Consider the following 16031-nt stretch of genomic DNA (forward strand, 5'->3'; position numbering starts at 1 on the left):
TGCCTCAACAATGGTCTAGGTCTGAACCATACATGGAACATAACAGAGAGAGCTTGCCTTGGATCTCCATCCCCTAAAATGATAAGAAGATAAAACAATTTGATTTAGTGTGTAAAAGTAGAACACACATTTTTCTTGCTTGTTTTTCCTTTGTGTGAAGCTATTGTTTTATGGTTTTATTGTATTGTATATGTTGAATATTTATTGGTTTTGGAGGGAAGGGGGAAGGGGGGGAAAAGGGGGAAAATGCCACTGTATATATTTAATAAGAAATGTTTGTACATATTTTGGTTGATATGGTTCACAGTGTGAAAAATAAAAAAATTATTAAAAAAACAATGGCCTGGGCCTCCTCCTCAATGGAGGACCATGGAAAATGCAGGAGAAAAACGCCATGGGTCAGCCCGCTTGAATAAGGGTGATGGCTAGGGTAAAGATGGAGGCATAACTTTCCACCTGGAACACTTTCCACCTGTACTGAAAGAACAAAGATTATAACCTACATTCATCCACGGCATGCATCGTGGCCTTGGTGATGTCTCCTTTGATGCAGGTGAAGGCCACTCAAGCCTCTGCTGACAGGTTTCACCAGGGGTCAAGCCTTGTCTGCGTAGTTGGGGACCCACTGAGTGTAATGCAAAAGAACCCCAGGCACCATTTCAGTGCCTTTAGGCTGTGGGGAAGTGGGAGTTCCAACAGGGGACGCATGAGGTTGGCATCAGGTTCAATGACTCCATGTTCCACAACACAGCTATGGATGGCGAGACGTGATGTATGGAACACACATTTATTTTTATTACAGGTGAGGTTGAGTGCCTTGGCCGTTTGGAGGAATTTTTCTAAGTTTGCGTCATGGTCTTGCAGGTCATGACCGCACATTGTCCAAATAGGGAAACGTGTTTTTGAGCTCATGCTGGTCTACCATTCGGTTCATTTCCCTCTGAAAAACAGAGACTCCATTGGTGACTCTGAAGAGGACCTGTAGGAAGTGGTAGAGGTGGCCGATCCCCTTGAATGCAGTGTACTGGCAGTCCTCTGGGTGGATAGGGAGCTGGTGGTATGCTGACTTTAGGTTGATGGTGGAGAATACTTAGTATTGAGCTATCTAGTTCACCATGTTGGCAATGCGGTGAAGTGGGTGTGCATGAAGCAGTTGATAGTTTCACTGTAGTCAGTCACTATGCAGAGTTTTCCCGTTTTTGACCACCACGACCTGGGCTCTCCAGGGGCTAGTACTAGGTTCAATGATCCCCTCAGCTAGAAGCTGTTTCACTTCTGATTTGATGAATGCCCTGTCTCCTGCTCTTAGTAGTGACAGCCTTACAGTTAGGGGTGAGATTGGCGAACAGAGGTGGGGGAGATAGCCAGAGGGTGGACAGCCCTCAGGTCGGGTGCGGTGGGTGGGTAGCGGTCTGCCGCTTGGGTACGTACAGAGGGGAGGGAGGGTGGTTTAAAAACTGGTTGTGAACCATGAGGGGAGGATGGGGCCTGTCGAACTCCATAGTGATGGTCTTGAGATGGTACTGGAAGTCCATCCCTAGTATCATGGGCATGTAGAGCTGTGGCATCACAAGCAGCTTAAAGTTTTTATACTTCGTGCCATGAATAGTCAGTGTCATCATACAGTAGCCGCAGATTTCTGCCGAGTGTGATTTGGAGGCCATAGATATCTTGCAGCTCACCAGGAGTGTATAAAACTCTCTGTACTCCTGTTATCAAACAGACACTTTGTTAAGTGACGATTTACATCCACGTCTATCATTGAATGGGCGAGCTGGTGAGGGCTATCCTGGTTGAGTGTGGTCAATGCCAGTACTAGGTCAGTGTCCAAGTTGCTGTCCAATCCGGACTGGTAAGGTGGCGACCACGATCCATTCTGGTAAGATGGCGGCCTCCATAGCACGCATGCTGTATTGTTGCTCGGGGGCGGAAGTGACACTGGCCAAGATGGCAGTTGTCCCACTGCCCACACGTAGCGTGGCTAGGGAAAGGAGAAGGTCTGGACTTACAAACTTTTGCATAGTGTCTCTTCTTTCCACATCCTGAGCATGACACTTCCTTGGCTGGGCAGTACTTCTGAGGGAGCTTCTGTTGGCCGCAGAAGTAGCACTTTGGGTGGTTGGTGGCAGCTGAAGTGAAATCCAGGGACCCCCATGTGGCAGCAGCTTGTGTGGGGGTGGCCTGGGACCTCGCGTCCCAAGATGGCGGCACCCGCGTCCCCCATGAGACAGCCACGTCGTCGGAGGAGAATGAGTGTTACAGAGGGCTACATCCAGCTTTATGGATATCTCAAAAGCCCTCTGCAAGGTCAGTTTGTCCTGTTCCAGCAGCCGCTGGCGAATATAGTCTGATTAGATGCCTGCTACACAAGCGTCCTGGATGAGCTTGTCTGTATAGAGATCTGCAATAACATCCCTGCAGCCGCAGGACCCGAAAGTATTCTTCGAGAGGCTCACCAGGTTGCTGGTTTGCTAGTGGCCAGGAGATGTCTCATGTAGACCTTCTTCGTCCTAGGCCTGTACTGGTTTTGGAGCTTGTTCATTGCTTCTTCATACGTAGTGCAGACCCTGATTATTGTGTAGGCGCAGTGGCCGACCTGCGATTGTAGTAGACGCAGCTTGTTGTCGTCTGATTCCAGGACCTGAGTGAAGGCTTTCAGAAAGTCATTGAAACAGTGTAGTCAGAGCTCAAATTAGTCAGAGGCTTTGGACGATTGCGGATCAATGTCCAGCTTGTCCGGCCTCAGCAACTTGTCCATTGCGATAAAAAGTTATGGGAATAAAATTGATACACTATTAATAACTTAAAAAGAGTGGTAGCTATTAGACAACAGGCTTTTTATTCCCATAAGACTGAACGTGTCCTGTTGCTGCCCCAATTCCAGGATTTGCACTGGGGAACAGATTTAGGTATAACCACCTTTATTAGGGAGTGCCAAGGGGAGGATTCACAGGTTTCGGAAGCGGGCCAGCCATACACACTGAGACAGTACAAATGGAACAAATAGCATTACCGTGGTATCACCACAGAGAGAGAGAGAGAGCAATTTGATGCACAGAGGGAGATTGGCATTGTCTGGAAAAACACTTGCGTCACAGCATTCAAGATTAACAGGGTGTGTGCAGACTGGGAAAACTGCATTTGTGTTTATTATTATTATAACTGGATAATGCAGGATACAAAGACTGTAATGCTAATAATGTTCATAAATAAATAAATAAATAAATACAAACCCAATGACAATGGGCAGATTAATGAAGTGCAATAATGGATGTGACAATGAACACAAAAGTGTTGTTATTGTTGGTTTGAAGAAAAACAAATTCATGCCTGATTTTATATTGGCAAGTTGCTGCACAGCATACCTTACTTTAAATTTAACAAAAGTCTCATTAGATAGAAAAAGAATTTTAAAAAACATTGTGCCTTCACCTTAATAATGAGTTAAATGTTAATATTTTGGAGCTTCCTGAAATAGATCTTACAAAAAAAATCATTGGGAACAATATTGACAGGTTAAAACTTAGGATTTTCACTCATGCATGTTTTTCTATGTGGATCTTTCTAGAAATAGATGGTCTTCTTGAATTGCTCTGATTGTCCATTCATAATTATATAGTATATGGGATGTACAATTCTCTCCCACCTTCACCTGGTCAGCCAAATTAACATTGAGTCCCTAGATGAACTATGTATCTCCTAATCCAAAGTGAGAGCCCGAAACTGGGCCTCCATAAATTGAGGCAAAGATGGGAGTCAGATATAGGAACAACAATTCCTGAATGATGCTGCTCTGACTTCTGACAAGACAGCATGACACCAGTTATTAAGGCCAAATATAGGCTGGTGCAATACAATTTCTTGTGCCAGCTATACCTTACACTGCAAAAATTGCATAAAGTTAAGCCATAAATCCCAGAATTATGTTTTAGATGCGACATAGAGACAGAACCTTTGAGCATTCAACCTGGCTAGGCGCCAAGGTAAGACCCTTCTGGGTAGAATTGGTGAACATTTTGGGAAAAAAATGACAGGGGTGGAGTGTCCACAGTATCCTGCACTGTTCCTTTTGGGGGATATTGTGGACATGAGTCTGATTCTGTCCAAACACCAGGAAATGCATAATGGTCTCTTGGATATCTGACTCTCAGCTAAGCACAACACAATAGGACATGGAGATGCAGAGCTGTGTTCCCCTGGAGAAAATTACCTATAACTTGAGAGGGAGACTCAACACGTTCTTTAAGGTGTGGCAGTTATAATTGTGATACATTGAGGCACGAGTGTGATTAACCTTCCCACTGCCTCTCTCACAAGGAAATAGTGGACAATATTGCCACACCATAGGCTCACACAAGTCCAGGAATGTCAAGAACGAGAAAATAATTCAGAGGCCTGGCCAGCACCCCTCCACCTCCCCCTTTATTGTGTATTTGCATTGTTATCTTTAGTAATTGATAATGTTAATATTTGGGTGCGAGGAGAGGGGGAAAAATAAGGACTTGATACAAAATGATCTGTAAAAGGAGAGGAGTGATCCTGTGATGTTTGTAAAATTTTACTTTATAAATAAAGTACAAATAAAATTTTCAAAAACTTTAAAATATAATTCTTATAAAATTAAAATTTTAGTCAGATCATTGAGCTTGATGGTCCTGCGCAGGTTTTTTTTGATGTCAGGCTCCAAATTGAATAGAGATAGTCAAAGGACATCTTCTTGTGATATCAAGTCTGTTCCTGGATTTTGTCAAAGAAACTACGTGCCTGAATCCACATTCAACTAATTATGTTGAGGGAAAGGCAATGACAATATTTCGGCCTTTTCATATAGTTTTCACAAGATAAAGGAACAGAAGCAGGCCACTAGGCCCATTGAGTCTGTTCCATGACTCTACACTTTGTTTCGATCATAGTTCTGTGCCCCCCCACCACTTAAATGTGCAGTGGGCCCCGGTGGAGGGGGGGGTCGCATTGCCTTCATTGACAATGGTTGAGGGAAGGGGTTGTATTGTCCTCATTGAGAATAATTGAGCAAGAGCATTGTAAAGAGCATTAAAAAAAAATGGAATTGGAAGTAGGGCCTTTGTGCCTGCTTTACCTCTAAATACCATTGTGGCTGATGAGTATTAGTTATTTCCTGTTTTCCAGCCTGATGCCCATAACACTTGATTAATCTGTTGTCCATTAATTAATCTATCTCAACCTTAAGCATGCTTAATGCCTTAATGACTTGACCAGTGCTGTGATGAAGTGTTTTGAAAAACTGGTGAATTAGAATTTAATGTCATGAACAATTCATGAAATTCATTGTTTTCCTGCAGCATTAACATTCAAACATTCACATAAACCACCTTACAACAATAAATGAAAAATGATATTCCATGAAAAGTAAGGCAGTCTTTGGTTCACCGATTATTCAGGAATCTGGTGGCAGCAGGCAAAGAGACATTGAGACATCTTTAGGCTCCTGTACCTTTTTCCTGATGGTAGCAGAGTGAAGAGGGAATAGCCTGGGTGGTGGGGGTCTTTGAGGATAAAGGCTGCTTTTTCAAGACACTACCTCATATAGACGTCTTTGATGGAGTGAAGTCTGATGCTTGCGATGTTGCAGGCCGAGTTAACAGCCCTCTGGAGTTTATTCTTGTCCTGAGTGTTGGCACCTCCATACCAGACAGTGATGCAAACATCCAGAATGCTCTCCATGGTACACCTGTAGAAGTTTGAGTCTTCGGTGACATACTGAATCACTTCAAACAGCTCAAAGTAAAGCCTTTGAAGGTGTTGAAGCATATCAGCTCCAGTCTGAGTGGCGACATAGATCTGTTCCAGTTTGCCTATTGCAGCAACAGGTCTACAGAAGATACCATCTCACTGGCTCTACACTAAGTCCTGGAACACCTGGACAGTAAAGATGCATTCATCAGGATACTCATTATTGACTACAGTTTGGCATTTAATGCCATCATCCCCTCAAAACTGATCAGCAAACTCCAAGACCTGGGACTCAACACCCCACTGTGTAATTGGATTATTGATTTCCTCATCTCCAATGTGGATTGGTAAGAACATCTCCTCCATAATCTCTATCAGTACTGGAGAACCACAGGGCTGCATTCTTATTAGCTCCCTGCTCTACTCACTTCATTGCATTCGGTTTACAATTCTTTATTAGTTTACATGCGTACATTGTGCAGTTTTTTTTTTGCACTCCCAATAAGTGTAATTCTGTGTCACTCTCAGGGAAAAGAATCTTAGGGTTGTATCTGATATCATGTATCTAACTTAATGACATTAATTGTTGAGAGCGTCACAGATTCACAATCTTTAATTCCCTTAAGGATCTTGCATATCTAATTCAGATACATAAAATAGTACAGAACAGGCTCATTGGCCTGATGTCTGCGCTGATTTAATTAAATCAAATCTGCCTGTAATTGATACATCTCTCTCCATTCCACACATACCCTTAACTGCTACTATTGTACACATCTCCACCTCAACTTTAGGCACCCATTTCATACACCTGTGTAAAACTCCTGACCCGGACATTCTTAAACTTTCTCCTGATGGAAGATAACCTTGCATTCTTCCAAATGCCAGCAATTCAATCTTTTCTCATGAGATAACTTCAGCATCTCTTGAATCAATTTAGTGAACCTATTCTGCATTAGTTTCAAGGCAACCTCTTTTGGAGATGCAACCTTTTCCAGCAATAGAGGTAATTTTGTTCAATTGAAACTTCCAAACTGGGCAACATGTCAAATGATCAGGGTGGATAGGGCAGTGACAAATAAATGAAAATCAAAAGAACTAAAGATGCTGGAAAATATTCATAGATCATACATGCTCTTCTCAATCAAATCTTCCTCGTGTATCAAAGGAAGTTTCCAAATTATCTTCATTAGTGAAAGAAGGATCTTTACAACAGTCTTTTGAATGTGTGGTATTAGTGGATTTGAATCACGTGAATGTACAAGCTTTTAAATGGCATTAAAGTGCTGTGGGCATTTATAGGAATTATGATGTAAAAAGTAAAAGCAATTGACTAGATTGGTCTAGTCATTCTGAAGAGTATCACATAGAGAAGAAAACAGAGTTGATATTACAGGTCTGAGGCCCTTTGTCGGAACTTAAGGTTAAGAGTATAATTATTTCATGGCAAGAATGGAGCCAGGGAAACGGGGAGAAAAGTGGAAGAAAAAAAGTGAACAAAATGATACAATAGTATAGGACTTTGGTGATTAAATGATTAAAAAAGTGTGTATGGCAAAATAGGATAAATTTAAAAGAGGAGTCTGAGGTGCTATAATTTACTATAGTTGAAATATTACTAATCTAAAAAATTGGAATGGTGATTATGATTTGAAGTTGTTGAATTTGGAATTTTTTAATATTAAATGTTAGACTCCACATCTAAAAAATAATAGAAGCAGGATATGGCTATGCCTCACCCTAGACCTGTGTGTTATGCACATCCTACTATTCCCAAAGTGACCAAAAATATATTGATTTCAGCTCAGGAATATATTCAATAGCTGAGCATCTATATCCTTCTGAGGTAGAGAGCTCCAATTTTACAATACACAATGAAAGTAACTTCATTCATCAGTGGAATGGTAGGAGTGAGAATCTAACCAAAAAAGTCAAACCATCAGAAGCCCAGGGTTAAACTTGCAGATAACATGGAGGTGTTCATTATACACATAATCTAGGGTAACATTTCACTGCAACGCTGAAAGAAGTCAAACCTTATTTTCTCTCAGGGAGATGTAATGCCTGAATTCTTCCTGTTTTTCACCTAAACTTCATCCATAAATCAACATCTCTGAAACAGATTACTTGTTTTATTTTAATCTTCCTGCTATTTATAAGATCTTTGTTTATTGCAAATTAATGTAAAATAGAATGAAATGTATAACAAACACCGAAACAGAAGTGAAAGTATTTTCATTATACTGCTACCTTGAGTTCATGGATTAAACAACTTTTTTTTACTGCAGACCAAACCTCCTATGAACTGAAATTTTCTCCAAGCACATGCTGTGAATGAGTTAAATATCTAAACGTTAATTTCCAATCTGTAAGTATAGTTTATTAATCTCTGGAGAATACAGAATGCCTATCAGATTATCTTGTTCCTTCCAGAGGAGCAAATAATGACCACAAGACCAATACCTAAAAGTGTTAGTTACAAATCAACAATATATTTTGTTTTAGTCTAGAGATTGTTAAAATCATTTCATCATGACCACACAGTCTTAGAGAGTCTATTAAATATACTCTTGGAAGTAATTATATGTTCTCTCTGGCAGACATTCAAGCCTCCATATTTGTATAGAATGTAACAATTTTGAATCAAAAGAAATTGAATCAATCTCCAGAACTAAGAACAACTGTAAGATCCCAAAGATTTAATTAAGACAAAATATCTGCGTGTAAGGCTAATAAACATTTTATCATACATCAGGGTTCCAGTCACCTGTTCATGCTCCAATTCCAGACAATTCATTTCTCATTTGGAATGATTCCACTATATTTTGACCAGTTTCCAAGTCTTCCTTATCTAGTTCATACATTCAGCTTGCTTCTTATACTTTAATTTGAAACTTAGTAGGAATAGAAATGTTTACATATCATTTCTCTTCAACATTCACTGAGAGTTTTCATCAAACATGAGTATGGTTCCAGGTTTTTAAAAACTCAAGGCTTAGACTATATATCTATCTACACGTTGCCTCTTAATTGGGCTTCTTCATTCTGTGATTTAAAAAAATACACTGGTTTCTAGTGAATTAATCTTCAAATTCACACTTATTTTGAGGCAAATAACTACACCAGCCAGCATATCAAGACTGCCATGAAGAACGCACACCACAGTGTGACAGAGTATATAGATATGTTTTTGGGAGATAAATTTGGAAAGGGTTGTTAGAGTAGGTTACATACAAATTCTTTAAAAGAGATCTTATTTGATATACTGTAGCTGTGCTAATGCTGGACATATTGGCTCCACAGCTTTTGCAAGAGCTTTGGAGAATGCTCAAGAGACTTCACTAATGGACTGTTTTTTACAAAAGGCAACAAAAGATATTGTTGGAGCCGCAAATTGTCTGGAGATGTTCTAAGAGGGTCATGTGGTTTTGCAAGCAGAGAGAGTCAAACAGGCTTTGTCTGTGAGAGAGAGAGAAAGAGAGAGAGAGAGAGAGAGAGAGAGAGAGAGAGAGAGAGATATCACTTCTACAGTGTTAAGTCAGTAGAAGCATCTGGGACTGGAACAGGACAAGTTGGCAAGCTTGTGGAAAGCCCCATTTGGAAGACAGCCTGGTCAAATTCCTTGTGGTTCATACAAAAGGAGAGGACTGGCTTTTAATGTTTCACTTGGAATAACAGAAACAAAAAAGAACTCTGTGGTCACCTGAAAGAAAGAGAACCCTGGAGAACCCTGAAGGGGCAAGTTTGTCAGCAAAACACTGAAGTGGCTGATTATAAAGGAATCACTTGTGGATGTCCTGGAACAACAAATCTCTTTCTGAAAACTGACAAGAACCTTCCTGAGCAGTAACTATTTGCCTTTCAAACACCAAAGCCTGGTGAACTTTAGAAATGTTAAATTCTACGCACAGTATAAGAATTGCCTGCAACCAGTGAACTTGGAGGAATGAGGTGAGATTGGACTGTGAACCAAAGAACTTTTCTGAACTTACATACACATACACTTAGAATTATAAGGGGGTTAAATTAAATAAGTCTATAGTGATAATTTAAAGTTTAATTCTATTTTCATGTTTCTTTGGCTTGGCTTCGCGGACGAAGATTTATGGAGGGGTTAAGATAATTAAAAGCAACTTTTGTTGAAGTAACCATTTGTCTTTGGAGAATATCTATTGCTGCTGGGTTTTGGGGTCCTTTGGGCTCATAACATCTTATGGGGGGTCATCTAGGATTGGAACCCAGGACCTCTAATTTAAGTCATCTGAGATTTGACAGGTCATTGAATACACTATTGAAATTGAACTTCTAAAGGACCACAGTGGAAAGTCCACTGACTTGCTGCATCACAGCCCAGTTTGGAATCTCAAGTTCTCAGGAATGCAGAGACAGCAGAAAGTGGCAAACCTTGCCAAATCCATCATGGGCACCAACCTCCCATTCATTAAAGACATATGAGGCACTGTCTCAAAATGGCAGCCAACATCCAAGTTCCCTGGTCACAGTCTCTTCTTGCTGGCTTCCTCAGGTAGAAGATGCCTGGTCTGGCACATCTAGGTTCAAGAACAGTTTTTTTTTCCCTGACAACCATTAGGCTCTTGAAACTCCCCATACTACCATAACCATAGACGACTCCAGGACAAAGATCTGCCTGCACAACAGAAACTGTACATTTTTTGCACTAACTGCATCTGTGAATATTTCTTTCTTTCCTTTTATATTTATCATCTCCCTTTTGTATCATGTTGCATTGTGGTAACTTAATTTTGTATTAATGATATTGGTGTATCTTTCGTATCTTTGTGCAGCAATAATTTCAGTGCATCCTGTATATTGTACTTAAGTATATGACATCACAAAAGCAGAAGAATTATAACAGAGGTAAACAATCCAAGAACCAAACTATAATAAAGTTAAATTTTTAAAAATTGGTTTAAGTTTAATAGAAGATGTTTGTACTGGGAAGTTAGCCTAGAACCTGTCATTGAAAATGGACTTGAGGGGGAGAAAGAATGCATAAAAAGCCCGAATTGTACATCTGGAAATAGGATCTAAAATGAATGCAGTATTAGTTTGAGGTAAAGTCGAGGAACAAGTTATAGAATTCAGATATTTAACGTTGGTCAATCATACCTTATAATGTTTTCTCTTTGGCTTGGCTTCACGGACAAAGATTTATGGAGGGGGTAAAAAGTCCACGTCAGCTGCAGGCTCGTTTGTGGCTGACCAGTCCGATGCGGGACAGGCAGACACGATTGCAGCGGTTGCAAGGGAAAATTGGTTGGTTGGGGTTGGGTGTTGGGTTTTTCCTCCTTTGCCTTTTGTCAGTGAGGTGGGCTCTGCGGTCTTCTTCAAAGGAGGCTGCTGCCCGCCAAACTGTGAGGCGCCAAGATGCACGGTTTGAGGCGTTATCAGCCCACTGGCGGTGGTCAATGTGGCAGGCACCAAGAGATTTCTTTAGGCAGTCCTTGTACCTTTTCTTTGGTGCACCTCTGTCACGGTGGCCAGTGGAGAGCTCGCCATATAATACGATCTTGGGAAGGCGATGGTCCTCCATTCTGGAGACGTGACCCATCCAGCGCAGCTGGATCTTCAGCAGCGTGGACTCGATGCTGTCGACCTCTGCCATCTCGAGTACCTCGACGTTAGGGGTGTGAGCGCTCCAATGGATGTTGAGGATGGAGCGGAGACAACGCTGGTGGAAGCGTTCTAGGAGCCGTAGGTGGTGCCGGTAGAGGACCCATGATTCGGAGCCGAACAGGAGTGTGGGTATGACAACGGCTCTGTATACGCTTATCTTTGTGAGGTTTTTCAGTTGGTTGTTTTCTAAGGCATTATTAATTCAGCAATGGTGATATTAATGCAATGTTCATTGCTTATAATAATTTTATGCTCAATGATAAAGGTAAAGGCTGCATTCTCTAAAGGATACTCAATACCTGGCTGTCAATTTAGAGCCCTTTCAAAGCCATAAAATTCCACTAAGTATTGCTTTGAGTTAGATCAGATAGAGAAGTTTACAAACTGAAATATACCTGCAGGTTTCAAATTACAGTAAAACCCCTGGTGTCCAGCACCTATGGGGATTGGTAGATGTCAGATAAGTGAATTTTTCAGTTGCTTGAGACTGTGCATGTGTGGATTGGCAAACTAATGGCAAAGCACACTAATTTTAAAGTTACATATTTTTTTAATCTACTTATTTTCCACTTTTTTTTGCCAGTTGCTTGAATTCTGATAACAGAGGCTTCACTGTTCATTACTGAAGTAGGAAGCATACTCTTTAGCTCCTAACCATTTGCTAGGGAAAAAACAGATAAATCTATTACTTTTAGAAAACAATTCTTTACAATTGATCTATTTTGGACATGGCTTTTTTTTAATGCAAAGCATGTTCATACACCTTTATTTAAGATTATTTACAAAAAAATTTAAACTGAAGAGCAATCAAATGGAGTTGCTCCTTTTTAATTAGAACGGGAAGAGGCAATATACCACTGTCAAACATAATAATGAACTTCTACACAAGATTGATATACATATCAATTACTTTACTGCATTTAGGACTATCCTGACCACCAGCATGTGTATTGATTAGGGGTGAATTAAAAATCAAATTGATTCTGAGGCCCTGAACCAGGTCCACGAAGGAAACCTATAGGAAATAAAAAGCATCAAATATGCAATGGGTCAACTGGTCTTTTGAAGGTGTCAGGAACCGAATCTGAATTTCCATCGAGCAATGGTAAATTACAAACTGAAAAGTGGTTAGCAACTTTCCCATTTAGCTGTACGTTCCAAACAAATCATCTCAGTAGCAGTATAATTTAATCTGTCTTCTCTATCCCTTGGCACCAGCTCTTCTAAAGCTCTTTCTTCATTCTATAAATTGCACTCTTCAATTTTCATCCAACCTTCAACATCTTTCTCACCAAGTTAACCTCCATTGTGCCAGGACATTTCTCATCTCCAACTTACCTTGCTGAATTCATAGTTCTGATTCTTTAACCACTCGCTCATATTAATACTGATTCATACTATCTTGGATATTGCAGACAGTTCTCTCTAGAAAACAAGGGACTTAAGTGGTGTTTATATATCCTAGCTCACACCAAGACACAAGAGAAACTTGTCCGTGAACTACTCTTTGCAGATGATGCCGCTTTAGTTGCCCATTCAGAGCCAGCTCTTCAGCGCTTGACGTCCTGCTTTGCGGAAACTGCCAAAATGTTTGGCCTGGAAGTCAGCCTGAAGAAAACTGAGGTCCTCCATCAGCCAGCTCCCCACCATGACTACCAGCCCCCCCACATCTCCATCGGGCACACAAAACTCAAAACGGTCAACCAGTTTACCTATCTCGGCTGCACCATTTCATCAGATGCAAGGATCGACAATGAGATAGACAACAGACTCGCCAAGGCAAATAGCGCCTTTGGAAGACTACACAAAAGAGTCTGGAAAAACAACCAACTGAAAAACCTCACAAAGATAAGCGTATACAGAGCCGTTGTCATACCCACACTCCTGTTCGGCTCCGAATCATGGGTCCTCTACCGGCACCACCTACGGCTCCTAGAACGCTTCCACCAGCGTTGTCTCCGCTCCATCCTCAACATCCATTGGAGCGCTTACACCCCTAACGTCGAAGTACTCGAGATGGCAGAGGTCGACAGCATCGAGTCCACGCTGCTGAAGATCCAGCTGCGCTGGATGGGTCACGTCTCCAGAATGGAGGACCATCGCCTTCCCAAGATCGTGTTATATGGCGAGCTCTCCACTGGCCACCGTGACAGAGGTGCACCAAAGAAAAGGTACAAGGACTGCCTAAAGAAATCTCTTGGTGCCTGCCACATTGACCATCGCCAGTGGGCTGATAACGCCTCAAACCGTGCATCTTGGCGCCTCACAGTTTGGCGGGCAGCAACCTCCTTTGAAGAAGACCGCAGAGCCCACCTCACTGACAAAAGGCAAAGGAGGAAAAACCCAACACCCAACCCCAACCAACCAATTTTCCCCTGCAACCGCTGCAATCGTGTCTGCCTGTCCCGCATCGGACTTGTCAGCCACAAACGAGCCTGCAGCTGACGTGGACTTTTTACCCCCTCCATAAATCTTCGTCCGCGAAGCCAAGCCAAAGAAGATATCCTAGCAAAAATAACCCTGCATCTATCACCATTCTTTGTCTCCATATTCCACTTAGAAGCTTTTAGCAGAGCCCAAGGTTGCTCGAAACTCAAATGAATCCCACGGCAGGTCATACCTCTTGAAGCATTTAAGAACCATTCCTTTTACCCAAGGGTCAAATCTGCTGTATATGACTTTAATATTTAGTGTTTAGCTTAACCCTCTTACATAAATTAAATGGACTTTAACACATCTAGAGGGCTTCAGATACCTAGGCATTATTATCACTCCCTCTCTTAAAACTGTATGAAGCCAATTATGGAAAGTTACTGAAGGAGATAAAGGCAGATATGCTCTCTATCATTAATTGGTAGAATTAAAACTGCTCAAATGCTGTTTTTATTCCGATCTTTGCCAGTAGGAGTTCCTATGAATTAATTTAAAACACTTGACAAATTGCGATGAAGATTTGTATAGCAAAATAAAAAAACCTAGAGTTAGTCTTAAGACTTTGTTATCAAAACAAAAGGGGGCCTTAATTTGCCCAACAGTAAATATTACTATTGGGAATCACAGCTGAGAACCCTGATAACATGGATAACAAATGATAATGGAAACAGGTTGGGTGAATATACAGCAAAATTCATGCCCCAGTATTTCTCTGGAAGCCCTCTCATTCCTAAGACAAGCAAATTGGAAGAAATTAAAAATAGATAATGAATGGATTAAATTCACAATGAAAACTTGGATGGCTATTAGAAAAACAACAAAAACAAAAACAACAACAAAAACAACTACTCCTACCCTGGGGGAAAAGGTGCTGGCTCTCTACCTTTTTTATGCCTCTCAATCTTGTAGATTTCTATTAAGTCTCCTCTTATCCTTCTTCACACCAGAGAAAAGCCCCAGCTCTGCCAACCTTGAGATACATTTTCCAATCCAGGCAAAATCCTGGCAAATCTCCTCTGGACCCTCTCCACTTGTACATCCTTCCTGTAATGAGGTGATCAGAACTGAACACAATATTCTAAGTGTGGTCTCACCAGAGATTTATAGAGCTGCAACATCACCTCACGACTCCAAGAACTCAATCCCTAATGAGGCCCAGCATACCACAGGCCTTCTCAACTATCCCATTAACCTGAATGGTTTAATTTTGAAATTTAGTTAAAGGATTATAGACTTGAGGTACTTTCGACATCAGAACACTGACCTACTTTCAAGAATCAGCATTGATCTCATTACACTGAGTAACCCTATAAATGACAAGTCAGGTAATATTTAGTGGTAGACGAAAATAATCTGTAGATGCTGGGATCTAGTGTAGTACACAAATGTTGGAGAAATTCTGCTGGTCACAGTGGAAGTAAAAGGCAGATGACATTTTCTGCCTGGGGCCTTTCTTCAGGGATCCCAAGAATCCGACATGGCCTGAATAAAAAAGTGGGGGTAGGAAAGACAGAATAAAAGCTAAAGGGGAGAGATAGAAGAGAAAGATGAAAAAAGTGATAGGGCAGAACAAAGGGTAGCTCTCTGATAGAAGGGAAGGAGGTTGGGGAGCTGGAGGAAGGGACACAGGGATTAGCACCTTTATTGTCTGCTTCAACAGCAAGGATCTCTGACTACTGTAATTTCACACTCCAATGCCACACGGATGTCTATTTTCAAACTTTTTCTTTCCATTCGTACCACTAAGTAGTCCCTATGCCATCGGTGATCTGTGATTAGTAAGGGATTGCTTAAGGTGGTATGTGAGTGGAGAAAAAGGTTGAGAACCACTGCTCTAGACCCAATTGTTACTGAAATATTTTGCTTGAGAAAGATAGTCATTGACATATTTCCTTTGGAATTATGAAACCATGCACATAACGAGTTAATTAGGTACAATTAAAACAGTGGTTTTAAAATTTTACTTTCCACTCGCATTCCACCTTAAGTAATCCCTTACCCAATCAGAGCACCTATGGCATTGGAATAACTTAAGGTGGTATGCAAATGGTAAGTGGTCTATAGTTTTCTGTACTCCTGTTGAGGCTACACACAAGTTGGAGGACCAGCATCAATATAACCCTCCAATCTTTCATCTATCTCCTTCCTTCTATCAGAGCCATCTTTCCATTAACCCTCTGCCCATTTCTTCTCAGCTTTTCACTTCTAGCCTCCTACTAGTACCCACCTTTTAACCATCACCTTGTGTT

The sequence above is a fragment of the Narcine bancroftii genome, chromosome 3 (assembly GCF_036971445.1).
Source record: "Narcine bancroftii isolate sNarBan1 chromosome 3, sNarBan1.hap1, whole genome shotgun sequence".
Lineage (NCBI taxonomy): Eukaryota > Metazoa > Chordata > Chondrichthyes > Torpediniformes > Narcinidae > Narcine > Narcine bancroftii.